At 38.4% G+C, this 6,000-nt stretch overlaps 1 protein-coding gene across 6 annotated transcripts in view; it reads right to left on the minus strand.

The window, feature by feature from the left end:
* Positions 1–5,710, minus strand: part of scml2.L (Scm polycomb group protein like 2 L homeolog) — a 64,922-nt gene extending 59,212 nt beyond the window's left edge. For 5 of the 6 annotated variants that reach the window (XM_018246888.2, XM_018246886.2, XM_018246890.2 and 2 more), the window contains exon 1: positions 5,572–5,710. The gene's annotated coding sequence lies outside the window, so the exon portion shown is untranslated. The remainder of the gene's footprint in view (positions 1–5,571) is intronic. The other variant, XM_041582235.1, reaches the window with a different exon arrangement.
* Between the last annotated feature and the right edge of the window lie 290 nt (positions 5,711–6,000).

Raw genomic sequence — 6,000 nt, forward strand, 5'->3', positions numbered from 1 at the left:
AACTAACCCTTAAAGCTTCAATAGTAGATAAAATCTGCATGATTACTTGCCCCCCTCCCTAGCTTTCTCTTCCCTGCCTTCTATAGGAGATAGCCAGGGAGGAGAAATCGAGCGCCGCACAATGGATCATCGCCCTGCTGCCTTTTAAAAAGAGGAGCGCAAGCGGAGTTTCGGTAAGTTATTTTTTAATAAAGACTTTGTGATTTGTAAGTTACATATGTCTTGGTGGGTTTTTTTTATTATATACAAAAAAAATTTTTTAAAAAATGTTGGCATTACTGGTCCTTTAAGTCTACTAAAACAAAATGTAAACATTAAATAAACCCAACAAGATGGCTTTAAACCAATAATTCATACCAACTTAATAAGGAATAGTAAAAGGTAAAGCTTTATTATTACAGAGAAAAATCTTTTGAAAAATAATTTGAGTGATTTGCTTACGACAGACTATGGAATTCTGAGTTTTGTGGATAGTTTCTGAATAAGAGATCCCAAACCCGTAAATCATTTACAGTCTTTGTTTTCATCTGAAAAATCATACAACCTAAGCTGATAAAGGAAAACTAGCTGCAATAACAACATTTAAATACATTTCAGCAACGTAACTGCAAAAATTCCAGGATATAGAACATAGGATAACTAACTGAAGTGATATGAGCAGTGGATTTAATGCTAACACATAATATTCAAGTTAGCGAACACATACCAGGATCAGGGGCAAATTGCTATATTTACAGACTTGCATATACACATACTTGTGAATTGTATGACAGTTACCATTCCTTTATCTGTACCTGTATTTGATTTTACAACGTCACAATTTGAAATTAAATATTATAGCAAATGTCTACAAAACAAATACAAAACTATTATTCTACAATTACTACAAGTAATTCATTGATTGTAGAATCAATGACAAAAATATATCTTTATTGTCGCTAAGATGTAAAAAAAAATATCACTTGTGTGATTTAAAAATATTTTTTTCTTAGAAACAGCTTATGAATGATCTTTTAACTACATTGAATTTACTCAAATTAGTCTGTTTAATTTGACAGCTGAAAGAACTAACCATCTCAGAAACAAGGATCGCTCTTGAACAGTTTTTGTTTAAAGGGATCAAGCAATCTGACAACACAATTCAAACTAATCATTCTTTTCCCCACAATGGCACATTAGTATCACACTCTTGAGTCAATAGGGTATGAAGTTCTCTAATTCAGGTCAAAATAATATAGATGTGTTAAATATAAGGTCGGCAGACCACCATGATTACTCTTTCAACAAATTTGGTCAACAAAATCATCTACTTAAAAGTGCATATGAATAGATCCTACTCTGTAAGGGTCTATTCAAGGCAAAATGCAGAACACTCTAGAAAAGTGGAGGACACAATTATGCCTCAAAGTCAATAAGGACTGCTTGCCTTCAGAGGTGTTGGTGATTGCCGTTCTTATTAAGAATTCCATTAATAAGCCAAAGAAATTATTTTTTAATGCCTAAAATCCAACAAAAGGCTAAAACACAAGTGACCTTATACTGACAACCAATATATTACCAAACAGTGTGATGTATACTTTTAACTTTTCTGTAACCTAGCAAAAATAAAATTAAAAAAAAAATACAATTGTGGAACATTTTTTCATGACAGAAGTTTTACAGCCAAAAATATGCCACATTATGCATAATAGTTATGCCCTATTTATGCATAGTGTTTAAGGTCACGTTTTAAAGCAGGGGTGTACAACCTTTTGGCTTCTCTGGGCCACATTGGAAAAAGAAAAATTGTCTGGGGCCACACATGAAATACACAAACACTTTTGATTTGTAAAATTAAAGAAAATACACAGAAAAGAACTACAATAATAGTTGGATAATCAGATGGAGCTATACATCGGAATATGGGACAACTGGATATTAAACAGACTTATTATTATATTATTAATACTAACTGGGCAATGGGCAGAGTCCCCCATACTCCCTATTCCATAGGTCACATTGTTACAACCTGGCATAGTAAGCCTGTTCCTAAAAAGACGACAGACTGAGGTGGTTAATATGTCTGGACTTAGAGAGCACAAAGTGTTATATCACTCTCTTTTTCGCTGTATTTCCATACATTGATTTCCTAATTTCTTTCTTTTTCCCTTCTCTTCCTTTTCTCTCTCCTTCAAGCTGGGCTGCATTCATATCAATCCTGGGCCGCAGGTTGGACACCCCTGTTTTAAAGTATTACCCAGTTATGTGGTGTGCACAGAACAGTCTTCCACTAATTTGCTTTAAGACTAGCCATCTTACTTGTCCCTGTGTGATATTTTTCAATTGACTGCATAAAGAGAACCCCTACTAGAAAAGCTGATGCCTATGTTCCACATTTGCGTGGGGTTTGGCTCAGCTGTAGAAATAATGCTGTTATTTTCTAATCATATGTGCGAGAGCAAACATACATAATAAGCATTAGCCTTCTGCTTACAACATACGCAATAAACCTCGCTTGCAAACATTAGCATATTTTTAATTAAAACAGTGGTCAGAAACATGATCGATTCACGTCTGGGGACATTCTCTTTTTTGCTTTGTCCAGTGCAGTGACTGCAATTAGTCCATTTTGCATTTCCTTAAAGGAACAGTAACACCAAAAAAATGGTAAAGTAATGTAGTAATGTAAGTAATAGTGGATAACAGATAACACCATTATGTTAAACAGAGCTTATCAGCTGTGTAACCTGAGCCTTTTCTCATTTGAATGGCTGCCCCAATTGCTGCACAGCAGCTGATTTATATAAACAATAGTAGTGTTTCTGAGGCAAACACAGCAGTTTTACCAGTGCAGGGAAACACTGCATTATATTTGTATTACTTTAACACTATCATTTTTTTATGTAACTGTTCCTTTACGGGTACTGGCAAAAGGATTGATGCATAACCTTTTAACAACCCAGTATTTTTCTTGTACATGCATCTTCTAATTTAAGCTGTTTGAGATATTTACATTATTATATGTCTAATGCCAGGCTACCAACATGGTCCTTCCGGAGCTCTGCCTTTTTTGAAAATTCTGTTCATGCTGTCCTTGTTCGATGGGTCTCCATAAAGGTGGCCATACACGCACAGATATTATCATATGATATCCGTTGCATGTATGGTGGAAGATAAGAAGACTCATATCTGTAAATAACTTGGTCGGTCCATCAGCCAAGTCAAAAATTTTGACTGTGGCGAATATCGGCAAAGGGATACAGATACTGCTGAATCTTAAGAGACAGGTAGAATTCTACTGTTTTTACCTGTATATCTGATGATTCAACTATTACCCCCATATGTAATGTATGGCACAAAGTTTGCCCAGGCCCAGTGCTCTGGTGACCAACTTGGCAGAGACTACAAGCCGATACCAACACGTATGTCTATCATTACAAACTAACTGTACAAGATATCTGCACTTTTATAATGTAAGGCAAATTCATTATTCACGCCAGTATTCCAATCTTTGACTCAGTATCTGAACAGTCAATTTCCAATAATAATAAGTGGCAGCTATGTAGATATTATTATTACACAATCCTTTAAAGCACAGGCTCCAGCAGTCTACCACCCCAAAATTGTGGATGCTGGGAGCTGAAAACAGCAGCAGGGAAGCTGTGAATCGGTCTCTCTCTTCATGGGACAAAAGAATAGCATCCTTGTGCAATTGATGCAACTAGTAATAACAGTCCAAGATAGTCAAATAGGATTAGAATAATGGAAACATTGTATGCAAAATGTGAGTATCCCTCCTGGTCAGCACCAAAAGAGAACAATTGCAATGTAGCTGCAAACTCACAAATCCTACATACATATAATATTAATCGTATGTCACTGCCAGCAGTAGTAATGTGAAAATAAGTTAACGTGGTGCAATAAAACTATGCTGCAACAGGCATATTGGACTGAAGTCTGTCCTAAGAACACCATTTGAAAGAGTATCCACTACTGAAGATGACCAGATCTGCTTATAGGTACAACCAGGCAAAATAAAACTGAATCAATTAATATTATGACAACATACATCTGACTTGTAGGATGCAACTTATCAATGTGAGACATACAACAAACTCTCCTAAGTAGTTCAGCAACAAGATGCACATTACACATCCCTGACTCGTGAGGCTGCACCTTTAAAAAACTGTCAGACAGACTTTGGAACAGGAATGTTCAGGCCTGAACTACAACACCCATAAGCCAATGCCAGCAATAAGAGTTATAGTTTAAACCCAGTTCAAGGAGCTTTCTCGTTCACCATTAGAGCTGAACTGCATGAAAGTTTGTTTTGCATATTCTTAGATTAATCATATCCTACAAGTAAGTGATAATTTAGCTGGCCTATTCGTAATCATCAGTTACGTGGCCACCATAACACTGCTCACAAAATTATATCTTAATTGGATATATTAATTACATGGGAGATCTGCTATTTGATAGTGCACAGGTTGGAAGCAAATGTAACATTTACATGAAAAAAAAATTAGGATAAATGTTTCTTTCCCATTAAAATACACTGAAGGTCAGTTGAAGAGACAAAAAAAAAAAATAATTTTTATATCATGAATAGTTACATAACAGGATGCTCAGATTGTAAAGTTGCCTACAAAATCTCACTAGATGACTATATTTTAAGGTACAGAAAAATCCAGTCTGCCATGTAGCTCAGCCCATACAAGTTGTCTCAGACCAAGAGTCAGGAACTGTAGCAAGTTGCAACTTTGTTCCCTGACCCAAGACATGAAACAGGCACTTCACTCCCCATCAGAGTTGCCAGGTTGGCTGTTTTCCAGCCAAATTGCTACTAATGTAAAGCCCAGACGGATTTTTTGCAAGTACAAACTAGCCAAGGTAGGGATTTGGGCTGCTTTTTGGCCTTTTGGCCGGTTTGTACTTTGGAAACCAGCCAAAGTTTTTTCTTGCCCTAATGTGCCAAGCCTGCGTCTCCCAATGCATGTTGGGTAATGTCGTTTTTGTTTAAACAATTTGCCAAGTCTAATACAAGACTACAATACCCAGCATGCAATGGGACTGACTTGTGTAGAAGTTACGCCGTCACATTTTGCTTCACGGAAAAATTTGCAAAAGAGTGAAAATTATAAAAAGGCATTTTTTCACATTTATTTATTTATTTTAGGACCTTTCCCACTGCACTTATTGTGCTATTTTTGGGCTACTTTTGAAGTACCTCTTGGCTAGTTTGGGGCTGGTTTTGTAGCTGACTTTGGCTGGTTTTGGAAATTACACCTGGCAACCCTGCTCCCCATTTATGTTCATGCTGACCAGCACAAGTACATCACACTCCCATGCTACTTGCAGATTTGGCTGATGGATTGCGACTGACACGCAGAGCGACAAGTTGACGCACACTGGTACAGTCGCAGAGTTGCGTGAGGTCCAGGTGACAGAGCGCACCTCTACTTAGTCCCACAGCCTTGTGTTTGAAGCACAATGAGGCAGCCTCCATCCCACACGAGCGGTGGAGCTACACGGAGCCATGCTGGACTGGTGCCCGCCTCAGGAATGTGCTAGTGGCACAGCGACTCTCACCTTGCTAGACACGCTTGCTCCAGTCACGGCGGCTGCTTTAAAAGACCCGTCTGAATCATGGAGTCCTTTCTCTAGCTCTTTATCTGTCCGTCAACTCCTAAACTCCACGGAACGGCTGGCGGCTTTGCCGGAGATTTCCCCCAAAACAAGTAACTCACAGCAGCGCCATGTTGTGAGGAGGCGCGCTCTTGCTTGGACCGCGCGCCCCAAAGCGGGGGAAAGAGTGGTCTCTGGGAGCGCGGAGGTGCAAGGAGCAGGAGCTCGGCATTCAGGTGTCACGTGGCAATCCACTCTCAGCTCTAGCGCTGCACTGTATTCTAATACGCGCTCAAAAGCATAAGGACGTTTTACTTTGGGTGAAAAAGGTTGCGCTAGGGACAGGGCTGGTCTTTCAGTTACTTCCAGTTAACAGTGGAATGTGACTTCTAG

The sequence above is a fragment of the Xenopus laevis genome, chromosome 2L, assembly GCF_017654675.1.
Source record: "Xenopus laevis strain J_2021 chromosome 2L, Xenopus_laevis_v10.1, whole genome shotgun sequence".
In the NCBI taxonomy this organism is placed as follows: domain Eukaryota; kingdom Metazoa; phylum Chordata; class Amphibia; order Anura; family Pipidae; genus Xenopus; species Xenopus laevis.